Below are 21,641 nucleotides of genomic sequence, written 5' to 3'. Positions count from 1 at the left end.
CTTTCTTTCTTTCTTTGTTTCCTCCTTCCTTCCTTCCCCCCCCCCTTTTTTTTGAGATTTATTAATTCATTTGGGGGGGCTGGGAACAGAGGGAGAGAGAGAATCCTTATGTGACCTCTGCTGGGCAGGGAGTCTAACCCTGGACTGGATCCCAGGACTCTGAGACCATGATCTGAGCAGAAATCAAGAGCCAGCTGCTTAAGTGACTCAGCCACCTGGTGTCCCTCTAAGCTACATTCTTAATTATTTTATTGAAAAAAATAAGCTAGTGAAATAAGGGTTTACATAGATGTATTCAAAGCAGGGCCTCCTGGATGCTCAAAAGTGAGCCACCCGTGGTAGTGTGACTGACCAAGCATTGCTGACCAATGTGCAGCAAAGCCTGAACACTGTCACCATTTTTTGTGGCAGAGGAACAGGGTTTTAATGTAGGGTGCCAAGCAAGGAGACGGGAAAGAATTTCTCAAATCTGCTTCTCCAAGGAAAGGGGAAGCTGAGAATTTATAGGATTTTAGGGGGTGGGGAAGGTGTTTTGAGGGTGGATGTAGGGGATTGGTGGTTAGAAAAAGGTGAGGTGAGGGGAAGGGAAGGTATTACTGCTTCTCCCAGGTGCCACCTAGCGACACGCTTGTATATACCTCCTATGTATAAAAAAATGAATGGCCTGCCAACTTGAGGAATGGACAGGAGGATCTCAGGGTGTGTCCTCACAGAGGACTACTTTCCTTCACTCTTATCCCTTCTGTACAACTGCAAGAATTCTTCCTGGTTTACTCCATTTTTAGCTAGTCTCATGGTGGTCAGTACCATGTCTGCAAAAATAGGCTCATAAAGCAAGTTAGCCAGAGTTTCTTTTCTTTTCTTTTCTTTTTTTTTTAAAGATTTTTAAAGATTTTATTTCTTTTTTTTTTTGACAGAGAGAAAGAGATCACAAGTAAGTAGGGAGGCAGGCAGAGGGAGGGGGGAAGCAGGCTCCCTGCTGAGCAGCAAGCCTGATGCAGGGCTCAATCCCAGGACCCTGAGGTCATGACCTGAGCTAAAGGTAGAGGCTTAATCCACTGAGCCACTGAGCCACCCAGGTACCTTTAGCCAGAGTTTCTTAAAGGTAGCATGATCAAGCACTTGCCACCTTAACCTATCAGTTTCAGTAGTACTGAAAATATTTAAGTTACTTTTCAACATTAGGGCTATCTATGCAAAGTCATGTATTTATCTGAGGCAAACTTGATAACTAAAATGTCAAACATTATTTTAAAAGCCTTCAAACTAGCATAGGTAAGGCTTATCTGTAGGAAAAAGACGATTTATAAGTGCAGAATATTTGGGAAGTCAAATCTTTAAAAACTGAAAATTTTCTTCTCCTGCATACTAGTCCATCCCCAATCCATTTGGAATAGATTTTGGGCATAGGTGTACAAAAAGTTGTCGTGGAGCAAGAATTTCTGTCCCCTTCAAGGGTCTTTCTAGTTGGACTGCGAATCAAATTGACGTGAGACAGATTATCAGGAGAAAATCAAATCTGATAGCATATTTATGGGGTATCAATGCAGACATGGAAATTCCAAAGATAGTTAGGCAAAATGAAGTATATATGTCATCCTGAACTGAGGAAAAGGGGGTAGGCAGTGTGAGGTTTCAGAAGAAAGAATGCAATTCACAGGACAAGAAGCGGAAAAGCTGATGTTTGGTAATTAGATGCTTGTCCTGCCATATGGATGGGTCACTCAAATAGAATTTATTTAGGCTAATAACTCTTATTCTGGGAAAGACCCCCAATTTTATGTTCTTCTATGTACTTAAGGAAGGGGCAAAATTTCTCTTGTAGTGGTAGAGTCTCCACTGCCTTCAGCTCTGAATAATCATCCCAATAATCTTCATCCCAAAGAGTTTGCAAAAATGCAAACTACTTGTCCCTAATCACAAAGGTGACCACCTTTCTCAGAGTAAGGGATCGAAAAGAAAGAAGACTTCGTGACCAGGAAGTCCCACTCTGTGGTTGACTACAGTATTCTGTTGCTATCACGGTCCAGTCCTATCCATTGTGACAGGGGTGTGAATTCCAGGGATGAGGTTCACTGGGGGCCATCCTGGAGCCTGGATCCCACATATTCATCATGAAGATGCCAATGTGTTAACTTTGTGTGAGTCGGTTTTACAGTTCTTGCATAAAGGCAGGGATTGCTGCTCACATTAACAATGACTCTTCTTTGAACTGACCTATTCGCACATGCCTGAAAATTGCCTCTGTAACTTCTAGCGAGTGAGAAAGGTGCAGGGTTAGCCATTGTCTGGACTTTAGACAGCAGGAGAACTGGCTGCTGTCATTGCCACAAAGCAGGTTAACCCTAGAGAACAGAGGATATGGGAAAGAGGTTCATTTTAAGTATTATACCAATAACAGGAGTGTCTCTGGGGGAAAATACATGCCGCTCTGGAATTTTGATGCTGCTCTTTCCATTATATCTCTGTGCTAAAGATTTGATTGGTACAAAGGCCAGCTTCCTTCAGCAAAGGGCAGGGTGAAGGTGTCATTCTAAGCTTTAAAAATGTGTATGTTTGCCTTTATGCATGTATTTTAAATATTTAAATATTTCTCCCTGATTACAATAGTGGTGAAAACCTAAGAAACAAGTGCTTAAAGTGTTCACTCTTTTCTCTTATTTTCCTAACCTGCACGTATCATCTATTTGAGGATATTTGGAGATCATTTTCCACACCTGCATTTAACAATTATATAAACATATATGTATTCTCTCTCTAGATGCTTATGAACTCCCATTTTGAAATACCTCTTGGACGGAATCAATCAAAGAGAGAAATGATGAAACATATTTTAAAAACATTCATTTTCAAGTGTGAAATAGATTCCATATTCTAGAGGCACCTCTCAGTAGTTACACACGAATCTAACTGAATGATTGAGGTCATGCAATCCTACAATGAAAGTATTAACAGGCTTTTAGCCACATTGAAATTTGTGTCATCCAGATACTTTCAGTCATAATTGTGGTGATGTAGAGATCTTATTCTGAATTGGCAACGTATTGCATTATTTTTTTAAGTCAGCAGCATTTAACTGATTTGAGAATTATTTCTATGTTTGATATTTGGAGGAGAATGACAAATACCTCTTGTCCAGAATAACATTTTAATGCAAATTTCACATGACGGAGTGTTCTGTGATGCCAAATGTTGCTCTTAGCTATTTTCTACAAGAGAGCATAATTATGATATTTCCATCAGTAAAATTATTTTAGATTTTTTTTGTAGAAGTTGGTTTGCTTTATGTCAATGCAGTTGAAAGATAGACTCTACCGATACATTGTAAAAAAATACCACTGTTTAGTGTTTCCACAGAGGAATTACCAAATAAAGCAATCTCAGTGAAGACTATTTTGGACAATGAAGTTCAAAATACACCTATATACCTTTTTCAATAAACATTGATGTCATCATGATAATGGTTTATTAAGGATAAAGTTCTATTTTATTTTATTTTTTAAAAGATTTTATTTATTCATGTACAGAGCTCACAAGTAGGCAGAGAGGCAGGCAGAGAGAGGGGAAGGAAGCAGGCTCCCTGCTGAGCAGAGAGCCCAATGCGGGGCTCGATCCCAGAACCCTGAGATCATGACCTGAGCCGAAGGCAGAGGCTGTAACCCACTGAGCCACCCAGGTGCCCCTTTATTTTGTTTTTTAAAGATATTGTGGAAAGAGACTGGATTAAGACAGAAAAACATGAGTTTCAGTCCTAACTCTGTTGTTTATTAGTGTGATCTTGAATAAATCAATTAATATCTTTGTTTTCAGTTCCATCAGGTGTGCCTGGGTATAAAACCTTCTTGATAATCTGTTGTGAGGATAAAATAAGTGAATATATGACATAATCCTGATATAGATTCTAGAAATATTAAGTACTAAGTTAATATTCATTTTTATATTTACATTTTCTTTATTCTTGCCTCCTAGTTGCAAACTCTATTAGGTAATGGGTAAATCTAAGAAAATATGTTGCAAGAAGAAAAGACTTTTGTGTAATTTTGCTCCAAGTTATTTCAGCCTTGTAATTTTGCTAATGGGTATAATTGGTTTAGGGCTAAGGAGTATTTCTGAACAAAAGTGTGTGATTTCTTTACAAATTTTATCATTAAAATTCCTTATTTTAGAGAAAACCATTATGTAAAATAATGATTTTAAAGTAGGGGCAAAGGGTGGATGGCATGATGATGATGACGATAATCTGAATGCCATTACATGGAACATGGCATTTGCAATTTTCTTTAGCTCCCAGCATTTCCTGTTGTCTTAACGGCCAAATTCCCTCCTTTATACTACCCGAATAGTTCTTGTAAATATTTGTTTGTTGTCTATGGTTTCAAGCATTCATCCTAGGATTTATTATTAGGCAAGACAATTTCCCTTTTCTGAGTTGTGAGTGGAATGTGGAAGTTGCCTACCAGAGCATCAGCTGCAGTAATACAAACTCAGATACTTGTGCTCATGTGCTACTTTCAAAGGCCAAAGAAATAGCAGCACTAACAAAAACAATAGCTGATTATATCAAAACAGAAAAGGGCAAAACAAATCAACTTCCACCCAAATAGATAAAAATGATCTACTTTGTTTTTCAGTTTCAGAATGGTAGCATACTTCCCTCTGTAAATAGCATTATTTTCAGCATAGCCTATTTCTAACATGTCTGTACCTAAGTCAGGAATCATAGAAATCTTAGGATTGAACAGTTTCAGTTCCAGGTCCTCTGAAAACTGATAGAACTCTGCTGAATTCTTACTGTCAGCTTTGGAGCTTGTATCTTCAATGACAGGGACAACTTTTCTTAGAGAGAGGGAGTTGAGGGAAACTGGAAGGGGAGATGAACCATGAGAGACTATGGACTCTGAAAAACAACCAGAGGGTTTTGAAGGGGCGGGGGTGGGAGGTTGAGGAACCAGGTGGTGGGTAATAGGGAGGGCACGTACTGCATGGAGCACTGGGTGTGATGCCAAAACAATGAACACTGTTATGCTCTAAATAAACAAAACAACAACAACAACAACAACAAAAATGTTTTCTTTCCCTTTAATTTGAAAATAATGTGTTCTGAATACTCTGATTTTTATTGCAATTATCATTACAAATGAAAGAAAAAGTAAATGTTATCATAGCATATACCTAAGCATGAACCTAAAATACAGGTTTTGTTCCCTTGTTTTGCAAAATTGGCTTATATTACTAACAATCTGATCACTGAATTTATAGTTAATATTTACCCAAGATTAAGCATATCACAATTGGGGCATGTTCCAATAAAATTATGTCTGACATTACATCCAGTCTCCTAGTGCTTCCCAGGATTTATTTTCATGCTTATTTTACTGTACTTTTCTCCCCCTTTTTATCTTCTTACGCTTGCTTACCTTCAAATAAGAAGATAGAGTATGGATAACAAAGCGAGGAGAATCCAGATGCCTCAGTAACATAAAAGGCATTAGATTCTGCCAACTTAAAAACAACTCTATGATTTGGGATCAAATAGGTAGGTCAGTTTAAAAGTACTGACATATCAGAGTGCCTGCCTGGCTCAGTGGGTAGAGCATACGACTCTTGATTTCGGGTTGTGAGTTAAAGGCCCATGTTGGGCTCAGAGCTTACTTAAAATAATAAAATAAAAAAAAAAGTGCTGACATGTTATCTAATCACCAGAATTATGAAACAACAGGTACCAGAGCAGTTCTAGAAATTCATTTCTGTTGACACTTTTAGGACACTGGGGGGAAAGTATGATTGTCCATTATTTCATTTTGTTACTTTGGTAAAAGACCTGCTGATTTTTTCTCCTTTTTTTTCAGTGTAGCTCAGGAATCCTTCTAAGTTTTTTCTAGCTTCCAAGATGGCTCTCACATCATGCAACCTCTTCCAGCTATATTCTTTCCTTTATTTTCCACTTATGTGATTTTTTTCCTCCCAAGATACTTCAGGTTTTCTTACCTCATTAAAAAGTACTCACATCCATATGTAAACATGAAATAATGTTATTCCTTCATTTGATCGAAACCTGTGTATTGAACATTCTGTTTTGGAGGGGCAAGGCACTGGGGATGCAAAGTCTAATAAAGTATGGTCTGCAGACAACGAAAGGTACAGGGGAGAAGTTCTGATAATGATGTATAAAGTGATATGGAGTTGCAGCAGGAAGGCATCCATGCCATTTGCGGTGGGAGTTCTCAACTTCAGCTGCGTATTAGAATCGCCTGGGGAGGTGTTAAAGATCCCAATGTCCAGGTACCGTTCCTAACCAATTCAGTCAGAATCTCTAAGAGTAGGTCCCAGACCCCCGTTTCATTTTTAGAGCTTTCAAGTGATTCTAATGTACAGCCATGTTTGAGAACCCAGGACTGGATATCTGGAGGTGGGGTCCTAGAAGAGTTGAGACTTGAGTTTTATTTAGATGTGAGTAAGGACAGGGTTAAGGCATAGGCAGGGAGAGATAAGGGGCTCCTGGCTGGGCTCTGAAACTATTCCTGGCAGGTGCTAAGCCAGAGCAAATCAGAGATAAGGAAGCAGACCACCTGGGTTCAGATGGTCAGGAGTATTTTTTTTTTTTTTTTGGTGGCTACAGTATAATCATAGAAAATGGCCAAACCTCAAAGAATTAAGTCATTAAAGATATGATCAATCATCCATGGTCAAGCCAAGCTGGCACAAGAATCTCAAAACCACAAGCTTTCCAGTCAGGTTCTCAATAAAAGACTGCCAACAAAGGCACTCAGTGGCAACCCATTCAGGCCCCCTCTCACTCTAGAGAGCTTCTAGAAACTTCTTCTTTTCTTTTCTTTTTTTTTTTAAAGATTTTATTTATTTGTGAGAGAGAGAGAGAGAGAACAAGCAGGGGGAGCAGCAGGCAGAAGAAGAAGTCAGACTCCCTGCTGAGCAAGGAGCCTGATGTAGGGTTGATTATGACCCTGGGATCATGACCTGAGCAGAAGGCAGATGCTTAACTGACTGAGCCCCCCAGGTGTCCTGGGGAAGAAACTTCTAACATAGTGGTGATTAAACAAGACTTTCTCTGATTTGGGGAGTGGATGTGGTTGAGCCTACAAAATACATGCTATCATTACCCAAACATGGAGGTATGTGGAGATTGATATTGATAGATTCTCACAAACCCATTTACTTTTCTTATAGGATTCTATCATGAGAGCTCTGGTTTGCCTTTGCAGAAGGGCATCTCTCTTACATGGGATGTAGTTCACAGCCACAGAATAGAAATAATCAATTGGCTATGGAGGGTTAAACAGAGCTCATATCCTCAGGTTGATTTTCATGGAACTAAATAGGCAGACTTAACTGATTAGTTACAGATGAGTATTAATTAATACAGATGAGTATTAATAAGTACACTAGCACTTAGAAATAAGTATAGCATTTAGAAAATAAGTATAAAGTTATGCCAGCAAATTTAGGATCCTCCTGTATGTGTAACACATACCCTGCCCACTACTTGTTATAGTGAGTCCACTCTCTCTGCTTTTATTTGTGACAGTACTCCACGAGTATACTGGATCCCACCCTGTTAAAAGATTTTGGCTCTACAAATATCCCCTTTGCTTCTTTATTAACCATTGCCTTTTCCCTGCTGGACATTTACCAACAATTATCAACATATTTGCCATCTTTAAAATAACCCTCCCTGACCTCACATCCCCCTCCAGGTATCAGTCTTAGTTGTCTTATTTTCTTTATCTTAACCCATTTATTATCTCCATTTTTCTTAGTCCTTTCAAGAAGGGCTGTCACTATTCCTTCTTTCTACTTCTTCACCTCAACTTTCTCCTGAACACCCTCCAATAGGACTTTCATTTTCTCTCTTCCTTACACTCACTCTTGTAAAGGTCATTAATAACTTCTGAATTGCCCAAGTTGATGGCCAAATCTTAATTCTCATCTTACCTGACTTTATTAGCATCATTTGGCAACAAGTAGTCCCTGAATCTTGAACCTTCTCCTCTTTTGACTAAGGGTCCTGTTCTCAGCTGGTTTTACCCACACCTCCCTGACCATACCTTCTCACTTCCCTTGCTTTTACTTCCTTTTCTTAACTTCTCTATTACCCCTCGTTCCTTCTCAAGCTACACCCATTCCCCAGTTCATTTTTTCCAGTCCCATGACTTTGATTTCCATCAGTGCGCTAACTCCTTTTTATATCTCTAGTCTTTCCTATAAGTTCTAGACTCATTTATCAAACTGTCTTTTTCAAAATCTCCATGTGAATCTTAAATAGGTATCTTATACTTCAACAGAAATCTTTCATCTGCACTGGTTCTTCCCCAGTGTTCCCTTACTTCAATAGTTGGGTTTTCATTCTTGTAATTGATAGAACTCACATTATTTTCTCTTGGCTACCTCTTTGGCCTGTACTGTTTGCTACTCTTTCTCTTGACTTATTCATTATACTAGCCTTATTGATCTCCTTCCTGTTTTTTTTAATTTATTTTTTTTCATTTATTTGACAGAGAGAAATCACAACTAGACAGAGAGGCAGGCAGAGAGAGAGGAGGAAGCAGGCTCCCCGCGGAGCAGAGAGCCCGATGTGGGGCTCGATCCCAGGACCCTGGGATCATGACCTGAGCCGAAGGGAGAGCCTTTAGCCCACTGAGCCACCCAGGTGCCCCGATCTCCTTCCTGTTTTTGAAAACCCCCCCGCACACTCTCTCCTCAGGGCCTTTGCACTTTCTGTGCCCTCTCCCTGGAATGTATTTCCCCGAGATATTCCTGAGGCTTACTTCCTTACTCCATTCAGATCTCTGCTCAAATATCTTTTTAGAAAGTTTTTCTTGTTAATCTTAAAGCTAAAAGCTTTTAAACATATTTCTCCATTCTATTTCTGTTTTATTTTTCTTTGAAAAACTTATCACTACCTGACTATGTTATTTACCTATTTACTTTTTGCCTTTCTTTTTTTCCTAAGTTTTTATTTAAATTCCAGTCAGGGTAATATTAGTTTCAGGCCTCTCTTTCATACTAAAAGAAAGCTCTTAGAGGGCAGGAATTTTGTTTATATTGTTCCCAGCTTCATTATTCACATCTTGTATAGTGTGTAGCTCACAGTAAAGAGCTCATTAAATATTTGTTGATTGCTGATCAAATGGGTGAAAGAGCTGTTTATGAAATAAAATTCTACTGAGATAAGAATGATGAAGGTTGCTGGAGGGGAGGGAGGTGAAGGGTGGGGTAATGGTGACGGACATCAAGGAGGGCACATGATGTAATGAGCACTGGGTATTATATACGACTGGTGAGTCACTGACCTCTAACCTCTGAAAGCAACAATACATTATATGTTAATTGAATTTACATAAAATATCATAAAAAGGATGAATCATTTTGTGTTAGAATGATCTGATATAGTTTCTTGAATATTAGAAAACTTTGTAACTATGATATGAGAAAACCATTATTTTTAGGCTTGCACCTAGAGTATTTGATATGCCCTCACTAACAAATTTCCAAGCAAGTGGCAAATTGTTCTTTATCTTATTCTAATAATTAATCTAGTGTTTGAACTCAAATAGGAAACATTAATTTCACTTTGTTTTCTTAGAGTTTGACTTTGTTATATACCCAACAGTTCTCCATCCCCTTCGTTTTTCTATCACTCCTTTATCTTAATAATGATACATAAAATACAAAGGAGAAGGTGGGAGCAATCAGTTAGATTCTAGTGACACATTCTATGTTCTACATCAATGGATAGGTTTTAAATGGAACAGAGGATGAGCTGTATTTTTCCCCAACTGCCTAATTCATAGAGCTAATCTAAGAAAAATGATGCGGCACACCATTGTAAAGGTTAGCTGACAAAACAGATGGCTGAAATGGTTTTTCTATCTCCCACATTAAGACGTCATTGTAAAAATTAATGCTGTATATAATCAAATTCTGAGTTTGGAGGTTTGTCTTTTTCATGAAAACCTAAAACCCGAACCATTTATTTCAGCAGTTGTAAACATAAATCCCCCTGGCACATAGTATGTTAGTAATCAGAAACAGCTCTTTGAGTAAGTGTTTATGCATCAATAGCCTTTGAGAAATGTGTCAATTCTGTGTTTTCTTTGATAAAGAGAAAAGGTGACAAGGAGAACTAAAAACATGAACGTGAGCAAAACTTAGAAAACAGTAAAAATGTTTACAACAGTAAAACCACTTGTTATGCTGTGTTTACATTTCTAGAGTTTATATTTTCAGATTTATAAGGGTACAATTTTATTTCCAAATTAAAACAACAGACAGTGAGCAATGTAATATAAAACTGATTTCATTCATCAGCTTAACTGGGAAGTATTAGAGATGCAACATTGATATATAGCATCTAATCAAAGGAAAAGCACCCAATTGTGATTTCAGTGGCTCATATGATAATAAATCCTCAATCCATGCTAGAATTCTGTAATGTTCCTAAGCAACAGTAGTCCTCCAGTGACTTCATTATGATCATGTAATGTGGGTTTTTTTCTCAAGGGTAGTTTGAGAAGCAAACTATAACTATTATGAGTACTGGAATTATAGGGAAAATCCCAAATACCATATTATTTTGATATTATAAATAGCTCCATGCATAACAACAAAGTATATGAGGTTTACAATGATACTTAGGGCTTGGGGGCTCTTTTGCTCTAGTAATTCATGAGCTTTCTAACCTCAGGCTGGGGACATATTTGTAATTTGCTTCATTTCTTATAATTCATTTCAGGCTGGAAAGACTCTCAGGTTACACTTTCAAGGTTTCACAGGTGTAATAGCTTGTGATGTGTTTGTGATTCTGGTGATGACTTTAAATATTAAAACTGCAACTCTCATGATATTTACACGGGATCTGCCACAGCCAGCTTAAGAGGGAATGGTAGCTGCCGGCTTATAAAAACACTTTCTATAATTCAGTAGTTGATATCCGCTTAAAAATTCAACCTTAAAACAGCCTAATGCCTGTTCAAAGCTCCTTGTTTTATAATGATGAAACCCACAAACAGTTAAATATAATTTAGTTTAAATACTGGCAAATAATGAGAGACTTTAGAAACATCAGAACTTCTATATCCAAGCAAGCATTATCTTCTTCATGGGGGTTACTAACCTTAGTAGTTTGTATACTTATTTCAGTGACTCTGCCATTCAAATATATTGACCTCGTCAAAGGAAAACCTTCTCCACGCTTTTTCTTGTGATAAAAACCACATAATACGAGATCTACCCTTTTACCAATTTTTTTTTTATTTTTTTTAAAGATTTTATTTATTTATTTGACAGAGAGAGATCACAAGTAGGCAGAGAGGCAGGCAGAGAGAGTGAGAAGGAAGCAGGCTCCCTGCCAAGCAGAGAGCCCGATGCAGGACGCGATCCCAGGATCCCGAGACCATGACCTGAGCCGAAGGCAGCGGCTTAAACCACTGAGCCACCCAGGCGCCCAACCCTTTTACCAATTTTTTTAGTGTGCAGCACACTACTGTTCCGGTGAGTGTGGTGTTGTATAACAGATCTCAAGAACGTTCTCGTCTTTCATATCTGGAACTATTTATGTATTGAACACTGTATTGGTTAGGATTCTTCAGAGAAACGGATGAGATGTATACATATTTATTAATTGTATATATCGTAAAGAGATTTATTATAAGGGATTGCCTCAGGTGAGTATGGAGGCTGAAAGTCTTAAGGTCTGCAGTCAGGAAACTGGAGACCCAGCGGGGGCAGATGTAGTTCCAGTCTGTGTCTGAAGACTTGAACACCCAAATTATTAATATTTTCTTCTTATGGATTTTGGGTAAGACAAGGCAGGAAATAAATGATTACAGTAAGATTAAGTAATACTTGTCATCAATTCTTGAAGAATGTTTTCCAGTCTTTATGTTTGCTGTCATTGGATTTTAAAATAAGTATATAACACCAGTTATGTATTTGTTTCCACTTAGTGTGGCTAATTTCTAGATGACCATAATGAGAAGTTATTTTTTAAAATACAAAAATAGATGGCTAGGGAGAATAGAGAATCAAGTTTGTTAGAATATATTTCTCTAGGTTCACCTGGGTGGCTCAGTCAGTTAAGTGTCTGCCTTCAGTTCAGGTCATGATCCCAGGGTCCCTGGATCGAGACATTTCCTGGGTTCCTCAGTGGGAAGCCTGCTTCTTCCTCTGGCTGCCGCTCCCCCTGCTTGTGCCTGTGCGTGCTCTCTCTCTCTGACAAATAAATAAATAAAATCTTCTTTTTAAAAAAGAATGTATTTCTCTAATCTTCTGATTCTATTTCTTCCTTTCCTCCCCTACCCATCATAAATTATAGTTTTTAGTGATCTTTGCCAACCCTTGGCTTAAATAGTTTATATAACCTAACGTTGCTCCGGGAAGAAATATATGTACAGTGCCTATCCATAAGAAGACAGAGTATTCTACTGTACATTAGACTTGTCCTGTGAGCTGTCCTAGAGCTTCAAGACCTCAAAGAATCTATGTCTTTTCTTTACCATTTTAACCATTATGGATATTCATTAAGCAGCAGGAGAATCTACTTTTTACATTTAAATGACAAATTAATTAAGTGACATAAGAAGAAGGAAAAAGAAAAAAGAAAAAGGTCCCAGAATTAGGAAGTGGTACTAGTAGTTTTCTTCATGACTCTGGAAGTCTTAATCTGTAGTATGGCAGTCAATACACTTTTATTTGTTAATTGGTTGAAGATAATTTTATAGTTCAAACTGAAGGAAAATAAGGAAAGAGCTCAGAGATGTGGACAGAAATCTGGAAAAAAAAAAAAAAAAGGACTGGAGTGAAAGTCCTAGAGAATAATCAGTAATTGAAATACCTAAGGAACTCTTCCCTACACTAATTTGCATATATGTGTATGTATGTCTCTATATATTTGGGTGTATGTAACTTCCTACGCTTGTAAGAATGTACTCTTACTTTTCTCTGTTATGTTCATAGTAGTTGGTAAATAATAGAAGGGCATTTTATTTTAATTATTAATCAGTTTGTTTATTGATGCAATAACAATTAGGATCCAATCATCTAAGTGCAATTTGTGGATTGGGAGTGGCCATCATCTGGAAATTTGAAAGAAATATAAAATCTCAAACAAGATTTACTGGATAGAGCCTTCATCTTAACTTCTTGTTAGCAAGACCTACACATGATTTGTATGCATGTTCAAGTTTTGTAAGTAACTTTTCAGGACACTTATTTATTTATTATAAGTTTTTATTTATTTACTTGAGAGAGAGCATGAAAGCAAGAGAGAGCATAGAGGGAAAGGAAGAAGCAGACTCTGCACTGAGCAGAGAACCTGACATGGGGCTCAATCGCAGACCCTGAGATGATGACCTGAACCACAGGCAGACACTTAGCTGACTGAACCACCCACATGCCCAGTTTTCAGAACATTTAATCTGGCAATGGTGAGGAAGACAGTGCCATGCACTGTGGCAGCCTGGAAGAGTGGGAGAAAGCCTCAGCCAATGGCGGCAGGAGTCAGTGAGTCACTAGCTTCAACCTTCCCATATATCAGTGAGATAACTGTGAAGCATGTTTTACCTGGTTCTCAGAGGGTCCACAGTGGGATTTAGTCCCAGCACCCAAGTGGTAACCTGCTTTTAATACCTTCCATTTCTCCTTTTCCTCCAGCCTGGTAACCATTATTCTAATCTCTGCCCCATTAATTTGACCATTTTAGATTTCTCATAAATTTGGGAACATGCAGTATTTTTTCTGTCACTGGCTTATTTCACTTAGCATAATGTCCTCCAGCTTTATGCATCGCGTTATAAACGGCAGGATTTCCTTGTTTTTTTTTTTTTTTTTTTTTTAAAGATTGTATTTATTTATTTGACAGAGATAAGTAGGCAGAGAGGCAGGCAGAGAGAGAGAGGAAGAGAAGCAGGCTCCCCGCTGACCAGAGACCCCGATGTGGGTGGGGCTCTATCCCAGGACCCTAGGGTCATGACCTGAGCCGAAGGCAGAGGCTTCCTGAGCCACCCAGGTGCCCCTGTTTTTTTTTTTTTTTTATAAGGCTGACTAATATCCCATACATTTTCTTTATCTATTCATCTATTGGTGGACACTTAGGCTATTTCCATGTCTTGGTTGTTGTAAATAATGCTGCAATGAACATATGGGCACAGATATCACTATAAGACATTGATTTTATCTCAAAATTTTATTCTGTCAGTGATTTTATCCAGAAGTAGGATTAGTGGATCCTATGGTAGTTCTATTTTTAGTTTTTTTTTTTTTAAGATTTTACTTTTTTATTTTTAATATTTTATTTATTTACTTGACAGAGAGAGGTCACAAGTAGGCAGAGAGGCAGGCAGAGAGAGAGGGAGAAACAGGCTCCCCACTGAGCAGAGAGCCCGATGCGGGACTCGATCCCAGGACCCCGAGATCATGACCTGAGCCGAAGGCAGAGGCCCAAACCGCTGAGCCACCCAGGCGCCCCAAAGATTTTATTTTTTTTAAAGTAATCTCTACCTCCAACATGGGGTTCCAATCCTGAGACAAGGGTCGCATGTTCTAGAGACTGAGCCAGCCAGGCACGCCTCTATTTTTAATTTTTTAGGAACTTCCTAGATCTCTGTTTCTTTAGGGTCAGTTTTTGGCGCTTTGTTTCCTTCGGTGGTATCATCTTTACTTAATTCTTATCGACCTTTGTATCTTTGTGTTGGTATCAGTATACTTGAGTAAGCACTCTCCTCCAGACTTTACACGGAAAGACCTTCACCATTTAGCTCAGTTTGGGGTACTGGACAAGTCAGTTGGTAGAATCTGGGGACAGGTGGGGCTGCTTATAGGGGTTTCTCCTTGGGGGAGGTAGCGGCCTGTGCTGAGCCTGGGTGGGTCTGCTGGCTGGGCTCTGCATTCAAGTGAGACTACTGGGTTGGTTCCCTGGTCAGGCAGGGCAGCTGGCCACACCTACGTTGAGCCTGGGGCCACTAGTTTCGCTTCTGAATCCCCTCTGGACTGATGAGGCTGCAGGCCCTGTCCCCAAGCAAGGCAGTGGCACTAATGCATTCGGCGATTGCACGGGGCTTGCAAGCTGTGCACCGGCGTCACTCCTGGTTGGATGAGCCTCAGACTGTACTCTGGATGGTTCCACCCACGAGATTCTGGGTTCAGGCGGCCTCGGATCTGGTTTCGCAGTTGGACCGGCGTCTCAGGCTGTTCTGTGTGATGTGGCCGCGATGCAAACTGCGGCCCCAAGTTGTGCGTCAGGCTTCGAGAGCAGGTACGGCTTCCGTTGTGCTCTGCTGCGGGGTGAAGTTGCTGGCCCAGCTCCGTAGTGTAGAGGGGCCTTCAGCTGTGTCCTGCAGTTGGGGGCGGGGCTGTGCTCCGTGGCCTGCCCGGTGGTGTCCTGGCTTCCTTGTCCGGTGGGACTGCAGACCGTCCTCTGCGTGGGGGAGGCCGCAGTCTACGTTCTGCAGTGGGGCAGGGTCTGGTGCCGGGCAACGCCGCAGGGTGCAGTTGTGGGCTGGGTGCTGCTCCTGTTCAGGGTCCCTGGTTGTGTGGCCCTGGAAGCTATGTTCGACATAGCTTCCTGGCTCCCTGCCAGGAAGGCAGGACGTGTTCCACAGCAGCTGGCTGCCTTGGCCAGACTTCCGGAGGGATAGACTGGAGGCTGTGTTGAACATTTGGGCAGGACTGTCCGTGACTATGCAGTGCGGTAAAAGTGTAGCTGCTCCTCTTACCCTTCCCTTTCAGTGTCTGTGGTCCAGGGGGTGGCTTCAGCTTTATCCACGGGGTTCTGGAATTTTCACAAGGGTGCCTTGTCTATGGGTAGTTGTTAGTTCGTCTTGTGCGGGAGGGGGGCTGAAGTCAGAATGAGCTAAGTGGCCCTATGGATGACATCCAGGGACAGTGTTGTGGATTCAACTACTACCCCCATGGCTTAGTAACCATGTGATCTGGGTCAGTTACTTAACATCTCTGAGGCTCAATTTAAAATGGGGATATTTAAAATGAGAATGATAAGACTACCTTGGAGATTGTGATGAGATAAAAGTGTCTGTTGGACACGGCTCCCAATAAATCATAGCTTCCAAAGATAGTTGCATTTTAATTTGAGTGACTATCAATGTGAAGAGAAAAAGTTGTTTAGCTATTTAAAGTTTTCGTTTTGCAGATAAAATTTTCCTACTCAGAGCCACTTGCTCAGGTTTCTTTCTCACAGTACTTGTAACTGTGATGCAGATGTGAGAAGCTGAAAGCTGTATGTTTCTGAACACAGATCTCTATGGGGAGGCAGGCAAGGAAGGAAAAACTCACATTTAATAATGAGGGAGAAATGTTTGGTTGCATGGTCATTTCTTTTAAGATGACACCATCAACCACTGTGTGGCAGTGACTGTGGTTCTTGACCTTTCTTTTGTTCATGGAGCCCTTTGGGCCAGGCTTGAAAATGCTTAGATGAAGGGAACAAGAGGAAAAGAAGGTAGTATCATGTTAGGCTAGGTATGGGCCCGGAAAGAGGTCATCTAGGATGCTGTAGGTCAATCTCATCTTTGGGCCATTGAAAAAAAACTTTTTAAAAAAGATTTTAAAAAAATTTTATTTATTTATTTGACAGAGAGAGAGAGAGAGCGGGGTGGGGAGTGCACAAGCATGGGGGAATAGCAGGCAGAGGGAGAGGGAGAAGCAGGCTTCCCACCAAGTAGGGAGCCAGATGCAGAACTCCATCCCAGGGCTCTGGGATCATAACCTGAGCCGAAGGGAGACACTCAACCAGCTGAGCCACCCAGGTGCCCCTGAAAATTTTTGAACATGAATGAAAGTGTTTGTAATTCAACCAACACTATGTGTCTATGATAAAGATGTGATTCTAGAAGTGGGGAAATCATGCTGGCATCTCTTGGCCCAGAGTCCAGACTGGTCACTCCCAGGAGCTCTCTCTCTGTCTCCTGCGTGTGTTCTGGAAGATTCCTTCTCTAACCTTTGCACTAAAAGATAAACATCTATCTTCCTTCCTTCCTTCCTTCCTTCCTTCCTTCCTTCCTTCCTTCCATTCTTTCTTCCTCCCTTTCTTCCCTCTCCCTCCCCTCCCCTCCTCTCCCCTCCCTTCTTCTTCCTTCCTTCCTTTGTTCCTTCCTTCCTTCCTTAACTCTGAAAGTGGAAGGGCAAAGAGAGAATCTTAAGCAGGCTCCATGCCCAGCACGGAGACCGATTCGGGGCTTGATGTCACAACCCTGAGATCATGTCCTGAGTCCAAATCAAGAGTCGGCCACTCAGTGGACTGAGCCACCCAGGACCCCACCCAACACATTTCATTTTCGGGCTTTTATAAGCCTGAGGAAATACTACCAGATGTGCTGTTATAGCTGAAAAGGCTGGTGAAGTTTTGTTAAATTTCTTAGGGCCAGCAATCCTGGAACAGCTCAGCAGGGTATTTCATGCTTAGGGTCTGTCATGAGGCTACATTCAAGATAGCAGTAGGGGTTGCAGTCTCTGAAGGCGTGGCTGGGGTTGGTGGATCTGCTTCCAGGAAGACTCCCTCATATGGCTTGTTGTCAGGAGGCCTTAATTCCTCGCCAAATGGGCCTTTCCACGGAATTTCCACAGAATTAAAACATAGTAGTAGGACCTCCCACAGAGCAAGCACATGAGCAGGTGAAAGGTTTTAAAAGACATTTTCTCTTTCGTTCTGCCTTTATGAAGAGTGGTTTGCATATGCTTCTCACTAGCTCCTTGATCCCAAAGAAAGAACCAGATTTATATTACAGATTGGAACTTCTTTTTTGTCATATAGAAGATACTGCAGATTTCTCATCCAGCCTGTGGGTGGCTCTTCCTCCACTTCCACACTGTTACATAAGCCATAGGTTCAGTCAGTGCTAGGAAGCAGATTTTTTCAGCTTCATTTTAGAAATAAGAGAGTCTTATTTAAGTCTCTGTCTTCCAGAGAATTTTGGCTTTGCTATCCCACTTAGTGTTAAGTTCCGATGCACCCATGTGCTCTTTAGGCTTATGAATTAGCAATTCTCTTTGCTTGGAAAGCTCTTTTCCAGAACTTCATATGACTTTTTGCTTTACCTCTTTGGAGAAGTCATTCATGACTGACCCATTTAAGGAAAAATTCTGTTACTGTATTTCCCACGGAATTATAAATTCTGTGAGACAGGGACTTCCTTGGTTTTGGGTTTATATACAGTTCTCTTGCCTGGTGCAATGCAGGGAAATTGGCATGTAGTATGTGCTCAGTAAATATTTTAAATATAAATAGTGAATAAAATTATGGCATTATTTGTGGTAAAATTGTATGTGCTTGAAAAGAGAGAAAGGAAGAAGAAAGGAGATTAACATCGATTGACAAACTATTGTGTGCCCATTCCCTGTGCTAGATACCTTGAATACATTATCATACTTAATCTTCACACCTATGAGGCCAAGATCAAAATCCTAGCACTGATTAGTGACAAAGATAGATTTTAAGGTCTCCGTATACTGAATTTGTATGTCAAATAATTTTAAGTACATGAGAATTACTGACTATATAAAGTAAGGAAGCAATACATTCTGTTGTATTGTAAATAATATTTTATGGACTATAATTACAAGCTGTAAACATGATTTTGTGGTTTTCAGTATTCCACTACCAACAGATAGGATCCTGGAAACGTAATGATAAGTGAAGACCGTACTGGGATGCCTTCAGTCTGTGCTTTTTTGTTTTTTTTGGGGGGGACACAGGACCAATTATGAGAACCCCAAACAGCCCTTGGGGCTGAAAACGTCTTTTGATCAAGTGAATTACTGTTGTCTTGAATTTACTTTCTTTGCAGTAAGTGAAGGGATGGATTAGATATCCCATCTTCTAAATAGCCATCAAAAATCCTGGTAGGATTACCATTTTTCTCCAAGCATTAAGTCTTTAAAATTGCAAATGCTTAAGTGTTTAGGGTTTTTAGTAATATACTTTCTTGGAAAATATATCAAAATGAAGTTGTCAGAGATCCCTAAAAGCATTGCTGAGCAAATAATCCTCCAAGGCTGTCAGGGTCTAAAGGGATTTTTATTCAGCCTAGGGGTTATTTTGTTGACAAGGAGCTTACTAAACACTGAATAGAAGAAAACCCATTTATAAGAAATGGGCCAGTTGGTGCATCAAATCAGTGGTTAATCTAAACCTGGCAGAGAAACACATGCATTGTGTCAGCTTAGTAGAATGCACAAGGGTCATACATTTTCTTTTTCATTTGTTTCAATCACAAACCAATTTAACTTGGTGGGTTGTGTGCTGAAAAGTCTACCCATAGATGCATGAAGAGAAATTGAGAAAAAGCGTGCAGAAAATTTAGATTACATTATCTATTTAGGGAAATACTTAAATATAGCGAATTGTAATCAAGTCTTCTACACTGCCTTAGCAGTGTGAATATAGATTAGTTTTTATGAAAAATTATGAAAAGTTCAAACATATGAGTATTGTTTTCAGCAATCCAAAAGAATAATTATCAAATTTGAAATTTAAAACATTTTGTAAGAAATTGGAAATATGATAACTAAATCTGAAATAATAATTGGATCTTTTGGAAAGGCAACACATATCTCATTCAAGCATTATACCTATTGATGAACAGCTCTATATGGAGAAATCTTGGCCTAGAATAGGGCAAACATGAGGACAGGATTGAGGAATTCTTTTTTTTTTTTTTTTTTTTTTTTTTTTAGATTTTATTCATTTATTTGACAGACAGATCACAAGTAGGCAGAGAGACAGGAGGAAGCAGGCTCCCCGAGGAGCAGAGAGCCCGATGTGGGGCTCGATCGCAGGACCCTGAGATCATGACCTGAGCCGAAGGCAGAGGCTTTAACCTACTGAGCCACCTAGGCGCCCCAGGATTGAGGAATTCAATCAGAGTTCTAGCCCTGGTTTTTTGAAACTCTCGTGATTTGACCTGGGTTAAATCACTTCATTTTCCAGGATTTAATCTCTTTCTTTGTGATTGAAGATTTACACCAGATCTATAGTTCTAGTTTTTAGGTTTCAGAACTTTAAAATATTTATTAAAACCATGATCCCAGGGTCCTGGGATCGAGCCCCGCATTGGGCTCTCTGCTTGGCTGGGAGCCTGCTTACTCCTCTCTCTCTCTCTGCCTGCCTCTCTGCCTACTTGTAATCTCTATCTGTCAAAAAAATAAATCTTTAAAAAAAAAAAGGGGGGGCGTCTGGGTGGCTCAGCGGGTTAAAATATTTATTAAACCATTATGTCTAAGCCTGAAATAAAACCACCACCACCACTACAAACAACAACAACAAAATAGGGCTGCTTTGGTTGGGGCTGTGGTAACTGAGCACTTGTTTTTCTGGTTCTAACTCTTGCTCCCATTGCCGATGAGAATTTCCAGAGAAGACAATGAAACTATTTTATTTTTGGTAGATAGTCCTTATGTTCTTTCCAGTTCTAATGCTTTGAGATTCTGTGGTTTTACATAATGGTACACTCCCTTTGGATCGAAATTCCATATTGAATTATGTAAATGATTCCTTTAATCAACAAATATTTATTGAGCTACTACTATATACCAGGCAATTTAGGTTTTGGAATATTTAGGTTTTGGAATAAGTGAATGAACAGACAAGCAAGTAAAGAAATATTCTGTCACTCATGGAGCCTGTATTTAGTGAGGAATGACGTAACAAAAAAATAAGTATGTTGAATGCCAGATGATTAGTACTATAAAGAAAGATAAGTGTGTGAGGGAGCTGGAGCTTCTGGAATGGGGAGTCTGTATTGCTATTTTGTGTAGGATCGTCAAGAAAGTCCTCATTGAAGAGAGAACACAAAACACAGAGATTCTGAGGTAGGGGCATGCTTGGCATGTCCATAAACCAGCAAAGGGACCCATGTGGCTTGATTAAACTGAGCAAAAGGAAGAGTGGTAGAAGATGATATTACAGGGGTTTGTGGGGTAGGGAGAGTGGAGAGATGGGGAAAAATCATGTCAGATTTCTAGGCCACTGTATGGGCTTTAGATTTCAGTACGAATGAGGTAGGAAGTCATGGGGGCGGTTTTGAGCAGAGAAGTAATATTACATAACTTATGTTGTAAAATGGCTTGCCCTGGCAATTGTGTGGATAATAACTTTATTTTTTTATTTGAAAATTTTTTCTTTTTAATTTTTTATTTAAATTGAATTAGCCAACTTATAGTACATTATTAGTTTCAGATGTAGTGCTCAATAATTTATCAGTTGTGTATAACACCCAGGGCTCATCACATCACATACCCTCCTTAATGCCCATCACCCAATTACTCCATCCCACCATCTACCTCCCCTCTAGCATCCCTCAGTCCCTCCCTGATGACTTCCCACTCAGTTTTCCCTCCCTCTTTACCTATTATCCTCTGAAATGTTTCTTATATTCCACATATGAGTGAAACAGTATAATTGTCTTTCTCTGTTTGACTTATTTTGCCCAGCATACTACCCTTCAGTTCCATCCATGTCATGTAAATAGTAAGTATTCATTTTTTTTGATGGGTGGGTAATATTCCATTACACACACACACACACACACACACACACACACACCCCATATCTTCTGTATCTGTCGATGGACATCTCAAGCTTTTTCTACAGTCTGGCTCTTGTGAACATTGCT

At 39.8% G+C, this 21,641-nt stretch overlaps 1 pseudogene; it reads right to left on the bottom strand.

Annotated features, from left to right (window-relative positions):
* Nucleotides 1-810, bottom strand: part of LOC123950438 — a 39,581-nt pseudogene extending 38,771 nt beyond the window's left edge.
* Between the last annotated feature and the right edge of the window lie 20,831 nt (nucleotides 811-21,641).

Source organism: Meles meles, chromosome 9 (genome assembly GCF_922984935.1).
Source record: "Meles meles chromosome 9, mMelMel3.1 paternal haplotype, whole genome shotgun sequence".
Classification (NCBI taxonomy): Eukaryota; Metazoa; Chordata; class Mammalia; order Carnivora; family Mustelidae; genus Meles; species Meles meles.
This window is presented reverse-complemented; position numbering and strand designations above follow the sequence as displayed.